Source organism: Macaca thibetana, chromosome 18 (assembly GCF_024542745.1).
Source record: "Macaca thibetana thibetana isolate TM-01 chromosome 18, ASM2454274v1, whole genome shotgun sequence".
NCBI classification, from domain to species: Eukaryota; Metazoa; Chordata; class Mammalia; order Primates; family Cercopithecidae; genus Macaca; species Macaca thibetana.
Window position 1 is genome coordinate 54947279 of NC_065595.1, and position 22087 is coordinate 54969365.

Sequence of the window (22087 nt, forward strand, 5' to 3'; positions counted from 1 at the left end):
ACTCCTGACCTCAGGTCATCTGCCTGTCTCAGCCTCCATAATGCTGGGATTACAGATGTGAGCCACCACTCCTGGCCAGCAATAATACTTAATACTGCTAGATGGCATTGCTGTAGGGATATTTTGTCGATGACAATTTTTGTCCATTTCACCCATTAAACTGTGAACTCATTATCTATTAACAATCTGACTATCTTTATTTTTTGGTCCAGCATTATTTATATGTGTGAGTGAAAAAAATATATATATATATGTGTGTGTATGTGTGTATATATTTTAATGCCAATTTCCTAGTAATAAAGTCTAGAAAAGTGTAGAATAACATTCTACACTCATAATGAGCTATAATATATGTTCTAGAGAAGATAGAAAAAAATTTTGCTGATAGTCTTCAACATTATAAATAGACTTTTATGCAGACACATGATGATTACATTTTCTTATGTATATGTTTTTATACACACCCACAGATAGTCTTATTGAAGATGCACAAAACAACGTGTACTATGAAAAACATCACAGGTCGGGCACGGTGGCTCATGCCTGTAATCCCAACACTTTGGGAGGCCAAGGCAGGTGGATCACTTGAGGTCAGGAGTTCAAGACCAGCCTGGCCAACATGGTGAAACCCCGTCTCTGCTAAAAATACAAAAATTAGCTGGGCGTGACAGCACGTACCTGTAATCCCAGCTACTTGGGAGGCTGAGGCAGCAGAATTGCTTGAACCTGGGAGGCAGAGATTGCAGTGAGCTGAGATTATGCCACTACACTCCAGCCTGGGTGACAAAGTGAGACTCCATGTCAAAAAAAGAAAAATCACTGGCACTGAGGGTAGTTCAGTATTAGAGTAGACTACTAAAGAAAGCTATAGAAAGAGTCTTTGGAGTCCAGGCAGAGTGGTTCACGCCTGTAATCCCAGTGCTTTGGAAGGCCAAGGTGGGTGGATCATTTGAGGTCAGGAGTTTGAGACCAGCCTGGCCAACATGGAGAAACCCTATTTCTACTAAAAATACAAAAAGTAGCTGGGCATGGTGGCACATGCCTGTAATCCCAGCTACTCAAGGAGGCTGAGACAGGGGAATCACTTGAGCCTGGGAGGTGGAGGTTGCAGTGAGCTGAGATTGTGTCACTGCACTCCAGCCTGGGCGACAGAGTGAGACTCCATCTCAATAAATAAATAAATTAAATAAATAAATAAATAAATAATAAAGATTTGAGTTTTTGGAAATCTTTAGATACAATTTTAAAATTCAGCATGAGAATAAGACAAATATATGTGTATGTGTGTGTGTATATATATATTTCACTATTGAGAGATGAATTTTTTTTACTTTGACAACAAACCAGACTTTGAGTTTGATCAGAGTTATTCCTACTTCATCAGTATGTTTCTGCCTGAAGATCACCAAGCATTCGTTTTATTTTTGTAAACAAAGCAACGTTTTTGGAAATGTCGGCCTTCATTCGCATGCGCAGGAGCTTCTCTCCGTATGCTAAGCAGATTCCATTGCCAGCATGGTTGATGTTGGCACATGCCCTAATTATGCATCTCCTACGAAGTCCTTCTTATCCTTTAGTTTTCATATCAACTGTCACTTCCTCAGGGAAGTCATTCCTTAATTCGATGCTCCCTACCCCCGTCCCCAAGAGTCTCTCAGAAAACTCCGGGCCTTTTTGGTTTTGTTTTTGCTTTGTTTAAAAATTGCAATTATATACTTACTTTTTATGTGTATTTGTTTATTGTCTTCCTCTTCCATAGACTGTGGGCTTTGTTAGGTCAGGGACCATGTCTATTTTGTTCCTGCTGCATATTCTACAAATAGGGAATTAACAATAGGGCTTGGTGGGAGGCCGAGGTGGGTGGATCACGAGGTCAGGAGATCGAGACCATCCTAGCTAACATGGAGAAACCCCGTCTCTACTAGAAATACAAAAAAATTAGCTGGGCGAGGTGGCGGGCGCCAGTAGTCCCAGCTACTTGGGAGGCTGAGGTAGGAAAATGGCGGGAACCCGGGAGGCGGAGCTTGCAGTGAGCCGAGATCAAGCCACTGCACTCCAGCCTGGGCGACAGAGTGAGACTCCGTCTCCAAAAAAAAAAAAAAAAAGAATAGGGCTTGACTCATACCAGGCGTTCAATAAATATTTGTTGAATAGTTGAATCGAATCATTTTTAGTATTTTCAATTTTTTGTTATTACTAATGAGACTATTTTGTGTTACAAGAAAGACCCAAGATTGAAGTACTGATTCAGGCCCTAAATTCCTTTTTACTTAAGAGCATTGAGTCACATAATTTTCCAGCAAAAGAAAAAAAAAACTATAAAATCTCTTATTAATGTAAAATTATTTATCTAAAGGTTGGGCTCGGGAGCAGTGTGAAGGCTGGACACATATTCTTAAGACAGTAAATTTTTCTCAGACGAGTTTTTCCTCTTTCCATTTCTTTTAGTTTGATTGGCTAAGGCTGTGATATAATGAACTGTAGAACTCAATCTGGTAGATCCAGTAATTTACAAGGTCTTTCTCCTATTCCATGTTTCCCATTCGTTTTACTGCCCAAGTTGAATTGTTACTTGTTCTTTTATTTGGACAGCTCACGATAATAATACTGCTTATATAACTCTTTTTATTATCAGTATTATTATCGTAATCTCCTGAAGATTTCTTAATGTAGCCATTTAATGCCATCTGATTGCCCTATGGAGTCTTTGGTTCACTTTTCATTCTTCAAGGTTAGTGAGCAGCACGTGGGTGTGGAATGTCCGTAGCCTGGGTCAGTGGTTTAACTCCCCTTCTAGTTGTTGAGTGACAGGACCCGTCTGCTCTCCGATGCTCTTTGTTTAGCTGAGTGAATACAGAAAGTTACTTTTGGGTCTAGTGCTAGATGAGAAACCCAGGGGGATTTTGTGACTCTGAGAGCCAAGGCAAATAAGGCTCCCTATGAGGATTGAGGAAAAAGGGAGGAGCATAACAGAACTACCATATATGACCCAGAAATTTCAATTCTGGGTATATATCCAAAGCAAGTGAAATTAGGATCTCAAAGAGATATCCATACTCCCATGTTCATATAGCATTAGTCACGATAGTCAAGGTATGGAAACAACCTAAATATCTGTCAATGGATGAATGGATAAAATGTGGTATATAAAAAAATAAAATACTATTTGTCCTTTAAAAAAAAAAGGAAATCTTGCCATTTGTGATAACGTGGATATAATCTGAAGGACATTATGCTATGAGACATAAGCCAGACACAAAGACAAATACCACGTGATCTCACATCTAGGTAGAATTTTTAAAAGTCCAACACATATAAGCAGAGAGTTGAATAGTGGTTGCCAGGGGCTGGAGGTAGGGAGGAGTGGTGGTCAAAGAACACAAAGTTTCATTTATGTAAGATGAATGAGTTTTGGAGATCTAATATATAGCGTAGTGACTGTATTATACTTGAGATAGATCTTAAGCATTCTTATTACAAAAAAAGAAAAAATGCCAAGTGAGGTAACAGACATGTTAATTAGCTTGCTGGTGGTGATCATTTTATCATATATATGTATACCTCCAAACATGAAGTTGTGTGCCTTAAATATATACAATTTGTATTTGTCAATTGTACCTCAATAAAACTGAAAAAAAGGAGGAGCATACTTTATACCTTATGCTTCAAGTCTCCGTGGGTCTGAAAACAACCTATAAATCCCTTCATATTTTTTTTAATCCCGATTAAAACAAATGACAAACAAAATAAAATGAAACAAGGTGACTGTGTCTGATTGTGTACATGGTGGAAGGGTGGAAGATTGGAGGTGAAGCAGGGCTTTGTGGGCAACACTTAATATTGTCTTTAGACAACCTTATGGATGCACTTCTCCTTGGTCCTTAGTATATGGTAGGTGCAGCTCGATAAATTATTATTGAAAGAATAAGCGACAATAAATCTAGGATCGTGAATTTCATAGAACCAAAAACACCAGGGCTGGGAAAGATGTTGCAGATATTCTAAGCTGGATCTCATTCTGCTGAACAAAAAGAGATTTGTTCTCAGAGAGATTAAATTACTTGGCCTCCGTCCAAAGAAAGTTACATACAGAATTGGAATTAAATAGTAAAGTTGGAATATTTAAGGAGTGATATGATAAATCATTCAGCAAATTTGACCAATATAGGCTGGAGGATTCTGACCAAATGAACTGTCTTCTTCCCAGCCTCTCTCTGCCCACACTTGTAAGCTATTTGTTCTGAATTATTTAGAAATTGTCTCAACATCCATCTCACATATTTGTGTAGACATATCCATAAAGAGTTATATAAGCAGTATTATTATCGTAATTATTATTATCATTAGCAGCTTCATTTCTTGTTATTTTCCTTGCGGTTCATCTTAGGGTCTTCTGAGGGCTGTTAAAAAGCTTGAAAAAAATAAGAATCGTGCTTGTAGATATTTATTTTCATTGTATTATTTAGAACTCCATCCTAGGGAATCCTGTTAATTCCTAGTTGACTAATCCACAAAAACCTTACATTCTCACCCTGCTTCTCTGTAAGCTTTAACAGCAGCAAGATGGAGTGAAGGCTCTTATTACTAAAACTTCATCACTCATACAAAATATTTGCAAGTGCTCCTATGCTGTGGTGTATGAGCATAAATAATTAAAGCAGAGCTACACTTGTCAAAAGAACTGAAGCAAAGACACACTCCTCTGTTTGCAGGCTCTGTATAGGCAATGACTTCCTCATTAATGCAGCAATTCACTAAGGATTGCTGTAGTTAATGGGAATTAGCAAAGTGCTAGCGTGCCCATATTCATCTTTTGAGAGGCTATCCAATATGCAAAGTGATAGGCCTGTTGAATGATTCTCATTGAAAATACCCCATTCTTAAGGTGTTTTTTCAAAGTAGAACCCCAGGAATCACATTTTCAAAGGTGTCACTGTAAGACTTTCTACAGAGGCTAAACAATTTTAGGCTTTATTAGAGTTTTTGATTTGAGTTTTCCCTGGATTCTTTGCCTTCTTTCATGCTCATAAAGAGTGGTGACTTTTATCAAATTACTCCAGGTTTGTGCTCTGTAGGTCAAGATACTGCTTACTGGTTCACATAAGCATACTCTGCTAAAATCTCAGTATATATATTTGTGAGTATTTAATCAAACTAAAGGACTAGGCAAGTACTGGTACAACAAAAACAATATATCAGCATTAAGGAGAAAATTTTCATAGCTTTAATTGGGTCATTTAAAATGACATTTCAAGAAAATGTATTTGTTCTTGAACATTATTTGTTCATTCATTTATTCAACAAATATTCATTGACTGTTTACCATGTGCCAGGAACTGTGTAAGGCAGTGTACAAGATAGACCAGGTTCCTACCCTTAGGGAATTTATAGTCTAGCAGATTCAAGTATTGGCTTGAACTATATAAATTTCCTTTTGTTTGACTGTTACTGATTTACAACAAGGCAATTTCATGTGTTTCAACCTAATTCAAAGAGTGTTATAGGAGCACATACGAAGGAACCTAATGTAGTTTTGGGAACAGCCAGTGGCTCCCTGAGGAAATGGTATTTGAGCTAGTAGGAGTAGATTGAGTAGGAGTAAGCCAGATGAAGCAGAAAATGTGCCAAGAGTGACAATAGGAGGTGTTAAGTCTCAGAAGCAAGTAAGTGCCTGGTTGGGCTCAGGAGCTCCAGTAAGAAGTGCGAAAGGAAGAGGTATGAAAGAGGTCTGGAGAGGTAGGCAGGGCCAGGTAGTAGAGGGGTATGTAAGTCATGTTGTTTGAAATGTATGTAAGAGCCAGGGAATAGTTTTAAGCAGAAAAGCAAACTGATTTTATTTGTGTGGCTGGAAATCTGTCTTGCCACAATATGAAAATGAACTAGAGAGAGGCAAGTTTGGAGGTGGAATGATTGGTTGAGAGACTGGGAGATGGTGTTAGCTTAGTCAAAATTGGTGATAGTAGGTATTATGGTCTGGCTCTATGTCTCCACCCAAATCTCATCTTGAATTATAATCCAAATTGTAATCCCCACATGTTGTGGGAGGAACCTCATGTGTGATGATTAGATCATGAGGGTAGTTCCCTCATGCTGTTCTCCTGATAGTGAGTGAGTTCTCACAAGATCTGATGGTTTTATAAGAGGCTTTTCCCCCATTCACATGACACTTCTCCTTGCTGCCACCATGTGAAGAAGGATGTGTTTGCTTCCCCTTCCTCTGTAATTGTAAGTTTCCTGAGGCCTCCCCAGCTGTGCTGAACTGTGAGTCAATTAAACCTCTTTCCTTTACAAATTACCCAGTCTCGGGTATGTCCTTGTTAGCAGAGTGAGACCAGACTAATACAGTAGATATGGAAAGAAGAGAACTTTCAGGAGGTAGAATTGACAGTACTTGGTGACCCAATGGATGTAGAATAAGAACAGGGAGTCAGGGGAAAAATATGGGTTTCTGGTTTAATGGGAACGTATCTGACCAAATAAACTGTCTTCTTCCAAGCCTCCCTCTGCCCACACTTGTAAGCTATTTGTTCTGAATTATTTAGAAATTGTCTCAATATCCATCTCACATGTTTGTGTAGACATATCCCTAAAAGGTTATATAAGCAGTATTATTATTGTAATTATTGTTTAGCTGCTTCATTTCTTATTTTCATTGTGGAAGTGAGAGAGAGAACATTGAGGGAGGAGAAGTTGGGTGCATTGTTGAGATGATGAATGCAGATTTGAACACATTAAATTTTATTGAATTCTTGGAGGTTCTTGGGAAACATTTAAATGGAGAAGTCCAACAGTAGTCATTTATATAGGTTTAGAGCTCAGAAAAAAATTGAGACCTGGACAGGAGTGAAGATATAAGAGTGAGCAATAAGTAGATGGCAACTAAAGCTAGGGGAGTGTAGGAGACTTCCCAGGGCTTGTACAAGATGTGAGAAAAGAAGAAACAGATGAAGAAAGAATAGGCTATAGTGGGGTCCAGAGAGGAAGCAGAGAAACTGGGGCAGAGCAGAGGCAGGAATTCTGTACTGGAAAACAGGGTAAATACAGTGTTTTGAAAAGTAGCGGTGATAAATTTCTAAAGTTGCTGAGAAGTTAAGAAAATAAGTACTGAAAAGCGGTTGTAAAATTTCGTAATAAATCAGGTAATGAAATGCATGAGTGACTTAGAGAAAAAGAAATGTATTAGAATTCAATTCTGATTGCAGGTTAACAAAAACATTATGGTAGATTTAAGTAATTTATTCGAATTAAAAATGTTCTTTTCCATTTGGTGTTGACTAACTTATCTACTGGGTCTAAAACTGGCTGAGTGACAATGAATCACATAATGAGAAACTATTCACTGCACGTTTGGGTCTGAATCACTGTCGTCATCAGTTTGGCAAGTCGTGGATAGGATGCCTATATGATGTTTGGTTTGCCTGGGGTGATCCCATCATGCTTGTTATTCCATTGTATTTATTAACACTAACTTATTTTACTCTCAAACATATCTCCATTTGAACAAAAAATAAAATGGGTTTTCATGCTATAGATGTACTGCCTTGATATCTTTTCAAAATTCTGCTCTCCCTGCTTAGGTAGAAAGGTGTTCAATTTATACAAATCTGGTTTTGTTTTGTGCACCATGGCTAATTATAAGAAAAGCACAAATTGTTTTTAATGATTTTCTAAAAATCATTTTTCACGATGTTTTAAAATGAAAACACGGAAGCAATATATAAAGGAAAAGATTATTTCTCTGCTTTGAATGAATAATGTTCAATCAGGAATTATCAATATATATTGAACACCTATTATGGGTAAGGCACCAGGTTCAAGAATGTTCAAGCTTCTTGATGATACTAGCACTTATTTTCAGTACTTTCATATAGTCTACAGTACTTTGTCCTGTTTTTTATTGATCTTCGTCTTATTTTGATTTTTCCCTTCTCTCCCTTATTAGAAATAAAATATTTCTTATATGTGCATCAGTATTCTACTTAGATTCTATTTATGCTTCCAAGCTGAAGACAAATTGGATCAGATCTATGATACATAATAATATAGATGTTAGCATCTATACAATCTAGAAAAGAGAGAGCCTCCAGATTAGTGGAACAGACATTTCCCTCAATAAATGATGGTAGAGTTTTTCCTTGCAGCATGTTGGGAGGAATGAATGGACCAATACAATGCGTGGAGAAGCTAGGAGGAAGCACAATAAAAAGAGGGCCAATATGAGATCCTCTCCATTTGTCCACTACCCATCCATCTAGCCACAGATGGTGATCATAAGCCAAGCACTACCCAGAAAAGGCAGGGCAGATCCATTGTAAATTCAAAAAGAACACTGACAGTCAAAAGCTTTCCAGTCTGAGGAAGAGACAAGAGGTTGAATACAGTAATAGAGGGAAATAAGCATGCACCAGACAGAGGACTTTACAGGCAAAGACAAACAATAAAAAGGCTGAAAAACAGAGCTGTCAGGAGCTTGTCAGAACATCCCTGATCATCTGAGTGAGGAAACAGGACAAGGCTCCGTCCAAACCTGGGAGGCCGAGGGCAGAGGTTTCAGACCTTTTGAATCTTATCAGTAAAATTATCTGACCATGCTTTGTTATACAAACCCCCTTAAAAATATAGTCTTGCCAGGTATGGTAGCTCATGCCTGTAATTCCAGTACTTTGGGAGAGAGGTGGGTAGATCACTTGAGGTCAGGAGTTTGAGGCTAACATGGAGAAACACCATCTCTACTAAAAATACAAAAGTTAGCTGGGTGTGGTGGCGCACGCCTGTAATCCCAGCTACTTGGGAGGCTGAGGCACAAGAATTGCTGGAACCCAGGAGGTGGAGGTTGCAGTGAGCCAAGATTGCGCCACTGCACTCCAGCCTGGATGACAGAGACCCTGACTCAAAAAACAAACAAACGAAAAAGATAGTCTGGAACAAAGGCAGTCAGTGCCTCTGCTTACAAGAGGTGCAGAAACTTGAAAGACTAATAGAAAATTGTCACACCAAAGTGACTTTCTTTTCTAATCTATGGTTGGCAGTAAGAGGTATCATTTGTGATTAAAATTGGCCTCAAATACTTTACTATTTCGCTAATTAGGAGGTAGAGTCTCATTCTCCTTCTTTTGTGTCTTCACTGACCTAAGTGGACCTGTTCGATCATTAGAATATAGAAGAAATAAAGTTCTGGAACTTCTAAAGCTAGGTCCTTAAAAACCTTGCAGATTTTTTCTGGGCCTCTTAGAACATTTGCTCTTAGATACTTGAGCCAACGTGTAAGAAGTCTGACTATCTTGTGAGAGACAGAACCCCCTGAGACAGTAAGGAAAGGGCCCATTTATCCTTGCTGTCATGAGAGGCCTGTGCCATCTAGGACCCTCTAGACTTCTAAAGCAGCCAGTTGAGTAGCACCCAGATTGATCCAGATGAGCCCTGCCTAGTTGATGACCAATTGGAACAGAAACAAAGAAGGATTGTCCTGAGTCAGAGACACTGAGTTGGTTGCCCTGCCAGTCAAATTCAGATCTAACCAGAGAACCACAATCATCATGAGACATAATAAAATCATTGTTTTTTTAATGACACTATGCACAGATAGACAACAGGAGCAAGATTATATGACCGGACTTACTACTGCTACTAACAAAGATGTTAGGATCGCAAAATAATAAAGACATGAGATGCCTGAGTCAGAGACACTGAGTTGGTTGCATTTAACCATCAGAATCAAGTCAGTCATGACTATCACACAGAGTCATCATAGCCCCACTGTTCAAATGCATATGGGAGCTAAGAGAAGTTCTAGCCCAATTGCCTCTGCAGTGCCATATGTGGTATCTGTTCTAGAGCACAGTAATATGACCTCAGGAATGCAGGATGTGGCCTTTGATCTGGTGGTGCATTCTTTCCGCTTCATTCGGAAAAGAGGATCAGAAACAGTTTGCATTCACTTGGAACAGAAAATAGTACTCATTTACAGTCTACAAATGACAAATATGAATAGTTCAGCCCTTTGTCATAATAGTCTGAAGAAACTAGGACTGTCTAGACATCCTGAAGAACAACACACTTTTCCACTACATCAATGATATTTTGTTAACTTGATTAAATGTAGCAAGAAGTATTAAGGGTGTTAGAAGCTATGGTGAGACACATGTGCTTAACAGTATGAGATGAGCACTTAAAGACTTAGGGACTAACCATATTAGTAATATTTTAGGAATTCAGTGGCTTGGAGCATACCAAAACTTTCTATCACAAAGTAGTTGGAACAGTGACAAAGTATTGCATCTCATACTTCCCGCCACAAAGAAAGACGTAGTACAATGATCTCTCTTTGGTTTGTTTTTTGAGATCTCACTCAGTCGCCCAGGCTGGAGTGCAGTGGCGTGATCCTGGCTCACTGCAACCTCCCCTTCCAGGGTTCAAGTGATTCTCCTGCCTCAGCCTCCCAAGTAGCTGGGACTACAGGTGTCCACCACTGCACCCAGCTAATTTTTGTATTTTTAGTGGAGACGGGGTTTTGCCATGTTGGTCAGGCTGGTCTTGAACTCCTGACCTCAGGTGATCTGCTCACCTTGGCCTCCCAAAGTGCTGGGATTACAGGCATGAGCCACTGCACCCAGCCTCTCTTTGGGTTTTGATGGTAGTATATTCCATATGAAGAACTGTCAGCTTTGCATGGGTCCCAGAACAGGAAGAAGCTCTGTAGCACATCCAGAATGCTGGACTAGCATTCCTGCCAACTGGAATGTATGACTCAGCAGATCCTGTAATATTAGAGGTATCTGAGGTGGGAAAAGATGCTGTGTAGATTTTATAATGAGTCCTGAAGTTCTGGAGCAAGGGCATGCCATCTATAGAGAACGATAGTATGCCATTCAAAAATTGCCACCTGGCCAGCTACCAGATCCTGGTAGAAATGAAGTATCTGACCATGGTTAATCACATGACCATCTGGCTAGAACTTCCCATGATAAGATAGATTCTGTCAGCCCTTCTGAGGCATAAAGTTGGACAAGCCTAGGGGCTATCCATTGTAATATGGAAATGGTACATCTGGGATCCAGCCCAATTAGGACCAGAGGACAAAAATCAGTGGCACAAGCAGGTGACTCAGACTGCCATGTCACCAATACTCTTACCCTAGTGCATCTCCCTTAGCTCACATTCATGGCCAAATTGGAGGACCCCCATGACCAGCTGACAAAGGAAGGAAAAAGCCCAGCTTGGTTCACAGATAGGTTGACTTGGTTATGTGTAAGCTAGTGTGATTTTAAAACATGCCTGAAAATTTTTTGATATTCTGTGACATTCTTTTGACCCCTAGCAAAATATAGAGCCTAATTCTTCTCTCCTTGTATATAGGCTGGCCTTAGTCCCTCACTTCTAATGAAGACAATGAAACTGAGGTGACACTGGGCAATTTCCAAGGCTAGGTCATAAAAGGTGCTATGTTTTCCTCGTGGTCCTTTCTTTTTCGTGAGATGTTTGCTCTTGGAACCAAGCCATCATGCTTTGTGAATGCTAAATAGCCGTATTAACAATGAATTTTGGTTTACAATGGACACAGGAATAAAATCACCATGGGTGACAGGGATAAGGGAAAAGTTCGAGTATATATGGACTTATGGCAATAGAAAATGACTTTGCCAGTTCATTGGGGCCTGAAAGAGAATGATTGGAAGGTCTGTAAAAACATGGTCTGGGTTAGATGTATGTGCATTGATGTATGGGAATAAGTTATGAAATGTGAAAATCTTGCAATATGATAATGTCTACCAGAGAGCATCTACCATGAAAGAAGCACTGCACAGCCAAATTGACACAATAACTGGTCAGGTGATGTAAACTGCATGCGTCATTGGCTATTTGAGTGTCTGGCACAATGGACACAGGAATAAAATCACCATGGTGACAGGGATGGAAGCTATGGATGGGTTCCTACTCACTATGGCCTATCTAGCTACTGTCTACTATCTAGCTACTGTCACTGCCAGAAGTTTGAACTGCCACCAACAGAAAGTAACCCTGAACTCACCCCCCAATTTGACACTCTCTCTTGACGAACCATTTGATGGCAGGTTGAGTATCTTGAAACCATTCACCTTTAGAGGGACATCAATTCATTCTCACGGGAATAGGCACATATTCTTTTCTTTTCTCATAGCTTTTGCCAGCACCACTATCGGAGGATTTACAGAACGTTCTATTCATCAACATGGCATCCCACATAAGACCACGTTAGACCAACTGACTCTGATTCAGGAGGAGATAGGACTTCTAGTACAGAATACAGTGAAGAAAAATGTATTTAGCACCCATAAGTTCCACTTTGGTATCTTAGTATTCACTTGCCCAACTTTGATTTAAATGGATAATTACAGCTGCCACAGAAAACTTTGGTGACAAAGAGTTGGGCTCTTCAGTGATGAGGATCTGGGTCACCCCATCAGATAAGTCCCTTAGACCAGGAGATGTTCTAACTGAAGGTGTGGGGAGTCTAGAATAAGTGATAAAGAAGGAAAGGGATGAAAATCAGCTGGGGCCTTAAAATAAGCTGCAGCAGCAGAGGCTGTGGGTCATGCCACTTACCTTCCTATCTAAGTTTCTCATGGGAAAGAGGCCAGCCAGTGTCTTGAAGTGGTTGCAGAACTTGTAAAAAGAAGTGATCTAACTGGTACAAGTGGTGGACTATGATGGAGGCTGTGATATGCCATCCAGATCCTGGCTCAACACTGAAACACCCTAAGTTTCTGGGAGTTTTGCTGATTGACAGTCCTCAGATATCAACACTTTTTGAGAATTGCCCTAGGTTGAAGAAAGCCACCTTGCCCAAAGTCACTCCTGAATTTCAGACCAGTCTTTATTCAATGATGGGTAGATGTAGGCACATAAAATAGAGATCTTTTGCCCAAATTCTGAAGAGCCATGTGTTCCAGTGATCTATTGCTGCATATTAAATCACCCTGAAACTTAGTGACTTAAAAGAACAAGAATCATTTTATTATTTTGCAAGGTTTATGTGAGTCAGTAATTTGGAAAGGGATCAGCTAAGAAGTTGTGGCTTAGGGTTTCTGCCAAATAATGGTTAGAACTAAAATAACAGACAGCCAAATCAACTGAAGGTTGGCTAGGCATCTCTCTCTCTTTATGTAATCTCAGGGCCTTGCTGTGTGCTAGTCTGGTCTTTCCATATGAGCTAGTTTGGTCTTTCTCATAGCATGGTGGTCTCAGGCCAGTCAGATTGCTTCTATGGCAGCAGAATACTTCAAGAATAAGCAAACAACTCAGAAGTTCTACGGCCTTTAAAGCCACATAGCATTGCTTTTGTTATTCTCTGTTGGTTGATATAATCAAGAAAACTCACCCTGTTCTAAGGAAAGTAGATATAGACCTTCCTTTTTTATAGAGGAGTATCACAGTCACACTGTAAGAACAGCATGTACTATAGAAGATGTTATGGCAGGTGTTTTTGGAAAATACAATCTGCCACACTGTTCCAACTTGGAGCTCCCCTTAGGTACGCCAAGTCCTTTGTTGAGACTGCATCACAGACCAACTTCTCCCTTGGCCCATACCTTCTTCCTTTTCTTCTTCCAAAGGTGTCTTAGTCTATTTTGTGTTGCTATAAAGGAATACCTGAGGCTGGATCATTTACAAAGAAAAGAGGTTTATTTAGCCCATGGTTCTGGAGGCTTTACAAGAAGCATGATGCTGGCATCTGGTCGACATCTGGCACAAAAGCTGAGGCAAAACATGTTGAAGGTCAAAGGGGAAGTAGTCCTATCCACACAGGGACCAAACCTGAGGGGCATCCTGGCTTTATAACAAACCACTCTAACAGAAACGGATCTATTCCCCAGAACCAATCCAATCTCATGAGAGCAAAAATTCACTCACGACTGCAAGAATGGCACCAAGTCATTCACAAGAGATGCACCCTCATGATCCAAACACCTCTCTCTAGGCCCCACCTCTGAACACCACCACACTGCAGGTTAAATTTCAACATGATATTTGGTGAGGACAAACAAACCACATCTAGACCATAACAATAGGTGTTGATCCTGAATGCACTTCTTAATAAACTTCCTTCATTATAATCTGCATTGCCAGTCTCCCTTCCAGGAAACCTGACCTGCAAGAACTCGATAGCCATTTAGGTTTTCCCTGCTGTGAACTGCATAATAATTGTCCTCCACTTTATTTTCTACTGTGTTTTCTACCTTTTCTCATTAATTTCCAGGAGATTGTAGGTGGTCTATTAATAAATATCAATCCTGTTTCCGTTTTAGAAGTTGCAAATATCTTCCCCAAAACCACGATCTGTCCATTGACTTTGCCTATAATGCCCTTTATTTTATAGACAGCTAGACATGTTTTTGATTTGGGTATGTATTTTAGAAAGTTTCAAGCATGCCCTGAACATTTTCTTCTATTGGCTTTCTTTATTTTTAATTCCAGAGGATTTAAATTCATGGAGTAATAAATGATGTCATAATTTAGGAATATAATGTGGAGTAATTAAATCAAGCCAGTTGATATATCCATCACCTCAAATATTCACCACAGTGTGTGATAAAACTCAAAAAAGAAAAAAATTCCTTCTGTTTGAGATTTTTTACCTTTTGACCATCCTCTCCCCATCCCTCTACTCCCTTGACTCTGCAACTACCATTCTGTTCTTCGCTTCTATGAATTCAATTGTTTTAGATTCCACATGTAAGTGTGAACATGCAATATTTGTCATTCTGAGCCTGACATTTCACTTAGCATAATGTTCTCCAATTCCATTCATGTTGTCACAGATGACAGAACTTCCTTCCTTTTGTAAGGCTGAATGGTATTCCGTTGTGTATATATGCCACATTTAAAAAAATCATTTATCCATTGATGGAAACTTAGGTTGATTCCTTATCTTGGCTACTATGTGAATAGTGCTGCAATAAACATGGGAGTTCAGATATCTCTTCAACAAATCGATTTCAAATCTTTTGGGTAAATATCCAAGAGTGGGATTGCTGGATCATATGGTAATTCTATTTTTGTGGGTTTTTGGGGAAATATCTCTATGCTGTTTTCCACAGCAGCTATACTAATTTACTGATTTTACTATACTAATTTGTAATCTCAACAGCAGTATGAAAGTATTTCCATTTTAATTTTACCTTTCTTATTTTGGTCTTTATTCCATCTGGCATCCACTTTTAATACAGCATATGTAGAAATTCAATACTGTTTTTCTCTATCGAGTTTCCCCTATATCATTTTCTAAGCAGTATCCCACTTTCCGATTTTTCTGAGATCTTTTATGTTCTCTTGAAGGTTTTTTAATTGCCATAATGTTTTTCTTACTAAAGCTTTTTGGATACATTGCTCTGTGATAGAACATGATTCTTTTTATTTGCTCCTCTTTTTCAAAATTGACTTAGCTATTTGTACACTTGTATTCTTCCACATTGCAGTATGAATTCATAGAATTCCTTTAAAACTAATTCTGCTTAGAATTTTTATTGGCATTGCATTGCATGTGGAGATTAGGGAGGACTGACATCTTTTACTGTTAAGTCATTTCATCAATGAGCACATGTCTCTCTCCATTTATTCAGATGATTAGGATTTTTTCAGTAGAAGTAGTATGGAGACTCCTTATCTAGTGGTGGATCCATATTCCCTGCTATTTATGTATCAAGGCAGACTTAGGAGACCTAAGCAGACCTGGAAACCTACACTGTTCATCTGACACTTGTTCTAGAAATAATAAATATGACCCTACAGTTGTTTAAAACCTGTTTTTTTTTTAAATTAAGAAAAACATAACATAATAAATGGACAAAGATTATGAGCAAATAGCTTTTCAAAAAAGAAATAACATTTTTGGGGATTTTTTATTTGTTTTTTGAGATGGGATCTCACTCTGTCACCCAGGTTGGAACGCAACAGCATGATCTTGGTCCACTGCAACCTCTGCCTCCCAGGCTTAAATGATCCTCTCACCTCAGCCTCCTGAGTAGCTGGGACAACAGGTTTGTGCCACCACGTGCGGCAAATTTTTTTGTATATTTGGTAGAGACAGGATTTCGCCATGTTGTCCCAGGCTGGTCTCGTCCTGAACTCAGGAGATTCACCTGCCTCAGCTTCCCCAAGTGCTGGAATTACAGGCGTGAGCCACTGCACCTGGCCCCAGTGTTTTTAAGTGTAGGAAAAGATGCTCAATTTCACCTATAATTAGGGACTTGCAAATTAGAAACATAATGATATGCCACTTTTTGCTCATGAAACTGACAGATTTCCAGAAGTTTGTATTAACAGAGTGTTGGAAGCAAGTACTCACATATGTAGTTGGTAGGATTCCAGATAGATGCGAGCTCTTTGAAGGGAAATTTCTCAACATATTTCAAAATTGAGAATACAGGTAACATTTGAACTTGCAGTTTCACCGGTGGAAATTTATCCTTCAAGTGTACTTACATATCTGTGCAAAGTTGTATAAAGAAGGCTATTTTGTAGCATTATTTATGCTCGCAAAAGGCTGGAATAATCTAAATGTTCATCAGAAGGGTATGGCTAAAAATTATTTGTATATCCATACAGCAGAATAACATGTAGCCTTTGAAAATAATTAGGTATAGTTTCTTTCTGTGATATGGAGTAATCGTGAGGATTGTAAAGTGGAAAAGGCACAATGCCAAATGTGTGTAAAGTATACTCCAACTGTATAAAGCAAAAAAGGTCGTATTAATATATTTGTTTGCAGTTCCATACAATTTCTCTGGAGTGATAATTAACAGATAATAGTGGTTGCCTCTGGGAAGGACAGCTGGGAACTGAGGGTTGAGGTAGGAGAAGACATTCTTTACTCTCTCTATCCCTTTGAACTCTTCAATTAATTTTTTTAACAAGATGTATATATTATTTTAAAAAATAAATTTAAAACTATTTTAAAACTTAGTTTCATCCTCTCACATAAGTTGTAGAATATTATCCCATATTAGGGGTGCTTTGCTGTATTTAGATTCGACCGAAATATTTATCCTTTTAGTTTATTGTATGTTCCTCTGTTCCTTCCTGTACACTCCAAGGAATTATTAGGAGATATGTTTTTCTAGCAAAAGTGGAGTAAAATAATATCATAGTTTAAAAGTCTTCAGCAATGGTACCTATGTCCCTCTATTAGAAGTGAAATGGGGATTGGAATAATGTTTCATTGCATTTGAACAATGTTGAAGTAAAATCTGGAGAATTCTTAATAAGTTGGTGTTATGGGCTGAATTTTGTCCTCCTAAAATTCTTGTATTGAAATCCTAAGCCCCAAAACCTCAAAATGAGATTGGATTTAAGTCTTTAAAGGGTTAATTAAGTTAAAAATGAGGTCATTAAGGTGAGCCCTAACCCAGTAGCACTAGAGTCCTTCTAAGAAGAGGAGATTTGGACACAGATGAGTCCAGGGAGAAGAGCATATGAACACACAGGGAGAAGGCAGCCATCTATGAGCCAAGGAGAGAGGCCTCAGAAGAAATCAACTCTGTCAATACATTGCCATGGACTTCTAGCCTCCAAACTGTGACAAAATAAATGGCTGTGTTTAAGCCACCCAGTCTGTGGTACCTTGTTATGGCAGCCTTAGCAAACAAATATAACATAATAATGCAAAGCTATCTCATGTAGTGAAAAAGAGCACTGGTATCAAACATTTAATAGATACATTATTTTAGGATTTGGGGTTTGGAATGTTTTAAACAGACTACCTTGAGCTCTCCTTGTGAGACTTTTTCAGAGGATCAGTGGATCATCTCTATTAATTAATATTTTGAACTCAAGTGAGATGATAGCAGAGAGGAAGTCAATGTTTGTGAAACCAGGTAGAGATGAATGTTGCAAATGTGGGGTGTTCTTGAAATCCAAGTTTGCTGGAAAATAAGAGAATCTCTTTGATCTCGGACATGAGGTTTTAAGATATAATAGGAGAGATTTATTTACACATTAGGCAGACAGCTGAGCATAGGTGAAAATCTTTCTCATCTGCAAGATATCATAGACAGCATTAAAAAATATTCCGTTATTCCTAAAAACAAGAATGAGAATTCTCTATGGACTGGAATAAAAGAGGGAATCCAAAAAGACGGCTTTAGATGGGCAGCCCTCACTGCCAGATTTGATGCTTCTGCTAAAAGACTGGGACTGATGTGATTGCCCAGGGGCCACTCTTGCAGAAAGGTCACTGTGTCAGGAACGATCGCAACGTAGAACACGTGATAGAGAAATCTTGCACATATGAACAAGCAGAAGATTCTTTGGACCACCTCTAATTTCAGCTGCACAGCCTTGTACAGTTTCCATGCCTGTCTGGATAGACACGGACCAGGTCCTACCTCAAATGCAGGTCTTTTCTATTTTAAGCCTAAGGGCTGTCTCCAGAGCAGAGGGAGCCCCTTTGGCCCATAGGCAATCACAGTTAAAAGTGTGAGGGAGTCAGCATTCCCAGGAGCAGCCCTCAACTCATGGGGGGACTGGAACTCTTTAGCAAACAGTTCTGGAAGGCATTCTGCTTCTCAGGTCCTAGGGGGAACAGAGAAACTTCCAAATGCTGCCTAAAATGGGCTTTTCCTGATTCTGTGTCTTACTCTCGTTGCTCTTTTGCTTGTGTTTCTTAGAATTCCTTTCAAATAAACTACCTACAACCACTCTCGCAGGCTCCATCTTGAAGGAACCTAAACTAAAACAGTGAAAAACCAAGAATTAACTAATATATGAGGATGGCTAATGCAATGAAAGAGAGACCACCGATACAACAAATAGAAAAAAAATTTATACCCCAGGAATGAAAAGTAACAGAAACAATCAAAAAATGATTTTAAGAATATACAATATCATCACAGAGATAAAAGAGGTTTTTGTAAACATGATTATTAAACTACAAGAAGTACCCAAGAAATAAGATCTGGCAGTCTACAACTTCTTAGAAATGAAAAACGTAATTGTTGAAATAAAAAATTCATGGTGGGTTGAGTAGCATACTGGATATACCTGATGAATGAAACAGTGAGTTTAAGTGAGGGGAGGTGTTTCAGAGATTCGAAGGGGAGATCTGGGGTTTCACCATCCATCAAGTAGGACTTACAGGAAAAACAAAATTGGGGGAGTAGAGGGGAATTAATATAGAAGGAAATAATTCAGAGCATTCCTATAACTGAAGAAAGACTTCAAGTGGAGAATCCACTAAGTGCCATGCAGAGTGAAAAATAAATAAGAAAATGCGTGCATGTATGAATGCGTATTGCAGGGACATAATTTTGAGCAGCTTGGTTTGACTCACTTCAGTATTATTTATGTTCTTATGGTTGGGTAGTTTTACATGATATGGGTTTTGTTTTTATTTTTGAGAAAAGACTGTAGATTCAATAGAAGCAAATTGAAGTGAACGTTTAAGTAATGACCAGGTAAATTCAAGTTCTAAGGACAATCTGATTAATTCCGGCTAGGAAAAGTCATTCATATATACTCTTTATAAAAAAGTTAGACAATGAAAGTATCTGTGTATGAATGGATCTGATCCTCTAAATGGGAGAAAACACCTTTCAGAAAGATCATTGCTGGTCATCTTACTGATTAATTGAATCATTGCAAGATTAATGAAACCACTTCAGTGGAATAGATTGGCCATTGCAATCCACACTTCTGGTAATATGATTTGCTTCCCCCATCAATCCCATTTGCCCCATTCAATCTGTGAAATGGAGAGCAATAGTCTACACCACCGGCATTCAACAGCTCATCTTCAGGTGCCAATTGTTTACACGGTGGCTGTGTCTACATACTATAAAAAGCAATTGTTCACTCCAGTCATAAGGAGAAAGCAAACAAGCTAGGTTATGTAGACAAAACATTAATTTGTGTTAATTTTCCTCACCCTTCGATTGGTTTATTTGATATTGTGCAGACACAACCTCCACTTGGCATCGAGGTGCTTTTGTTTCCTTTGTGCCTGCTTTGTAGTCTGCCTTCCCTTTTTGCAGAGGGATCTGTTTACTTTAGTGGTCTTTTGACACCCTGGCAGCATTGTCTCTTGCTCATAGCTAAGTACTGAGGAAGGACAAATCCATATGCCTCCCACAGTCTAAATCTAAATCTCTTTTGCCATGTTAAGCAGCTCCTGCCTGAATCTGGAGGGAGGCAGTCCATGAGCATTGGAGAGCAGGACGACTAGAGGTAGAGCACCACATTCTACCGTATCTTAAGGGAAGCAGCAGTTTGTCCGTGATGTTTGATGGCTTTCTTTATCTCAACACAACAATCTCTGGGGCACACTGTGGTCTCTAAACGTGTCCCTATTTAACTACACTCCTTACTTTTAGCTGCTTGGGCTCAGCTAACCAAGTGGTGGCAGAGATGTGTATAGGCGATCTTAAATCATTCTGATTTTCCCAAGTCCCTCCGCAGTTCTCGGATTGAACATATGGCAATGTTATGTCTATTTGAAAAAGCCTTTGCATCATATGTTTATACAACTGCTCACTATCCCAAGACAAAAATTCTTTTCCTGTTATTGCCCATTTGCTGACTAAAGAAATTATCCTCTTTATGTATTCTGGTACTTTACCTTGATATCTTACACGTTTAATTATGTAGCCCTCAGTCCATAATCTATATCTTCATCATCTAAGGCCATTTTGCTTCTGTGAATCCAAAGCTTAATGATATGTTGGGAGATAAAGAAGAGATATTTTTAAAATTTCTTACTATTACTCTTTCTAAGATTTTTTTTTTAATTGTAGAATCACAAGTAACAGAATCAATAGGAAAAGACCAGTAAATTCTCAGATGTTTCTTATCCATTCCTCAATTATGTTGTGCTGCTAAAATGATAATACCCAAAACCTTTCCTACCAAATAATCCAACTTGTATTTCAGACAACATATAAAATGATGGGAATAGTTTTACTTACCCTACAAATGCTGTGACCCCAGATACTGCAGGGTGGAGGGTTATCATCATCTGACGCATGTCAGCATCAATCTCCAGGGAAGAGAAGGCAAGAAGAGCCCTAGTAAATCCAATGAAACCCAATTTTTAGACAGCAAAACTGAGCGTAGCAGAACAATAGTGAGGCTCAACACTCACAGAGGTTGCAGAATCTAATATGGGTCATAGAATAGCCTGTGAGGCCTGTTGCAGATTTCTTACAAATGAGATTTACAACGTGCCCTGTTGACCCCAATTTAAAGCCCTTCAACTACTTCTAACTGTAAGATTTCTTCTTGGACTCCATCTATACTGTATCCCTTTAATTCATGTCATATTTGAGTGAATGATTCCAACCTGCATTATTTCCTGTTCCTCTGATATGAACTTGTCTCTACTGCAGTAATGGAATCAACTGTCAGGTCAAGCCTGTGATTTTCATGAGAGCATATCAGAAGTGTTGGAATGGGGACAATGGATCATTTAAATATTTTAAGGTTGAAATTCAACAATTACCTCGCCATTCAGCACTTTGTGAATGTCTTGGTGAGGTCTTATATCAAAGTATATTTGAAACGTGGAGGTTAAGCTGGTTGACCTGGGTATGTCTTAGAAGTTCTATTACATTAGCTAATGCAGTACAAAACCTAAGCTGAGTTGGGCATCATGTTTTGCACGTAAACCAAAGGTATCGAATTTGTGGCTTTTGCTAGCTTTGCAGAAAAGATTTTTTTAAAATACATTTCTTGATAGTGCAAAACTAGCAAAAGCCACAAATGGGATGGGTTTGCTTCTCATGGAAAACCTTTTGTATGCTGAAGCTCTGGTCAGCCTCTGCAGTACTTTGCGGTTTGTAGCTCCAATCTCAGAACAAGTCTGTTATTGTCTTAGCTCCTCAAGAAGCAGAACGAGTTCCACACAGACCATTGGAGTGGTCTATGGAATACTGCCCATCTCCTCGGCAGGCTAATGTTTCTCATCAGTTTCCAACTTCAAAACAGTAGGACCAAGAATCACACTCAGGAAAGCAATTTGTTGGCCCCACGTGAATAGACGATGGGAATGTCAATCATAGATGTGTCTCAAGGTGGATTCTATGGTAAAATGAAATTGATAAATGGAGCTACAAGAGAA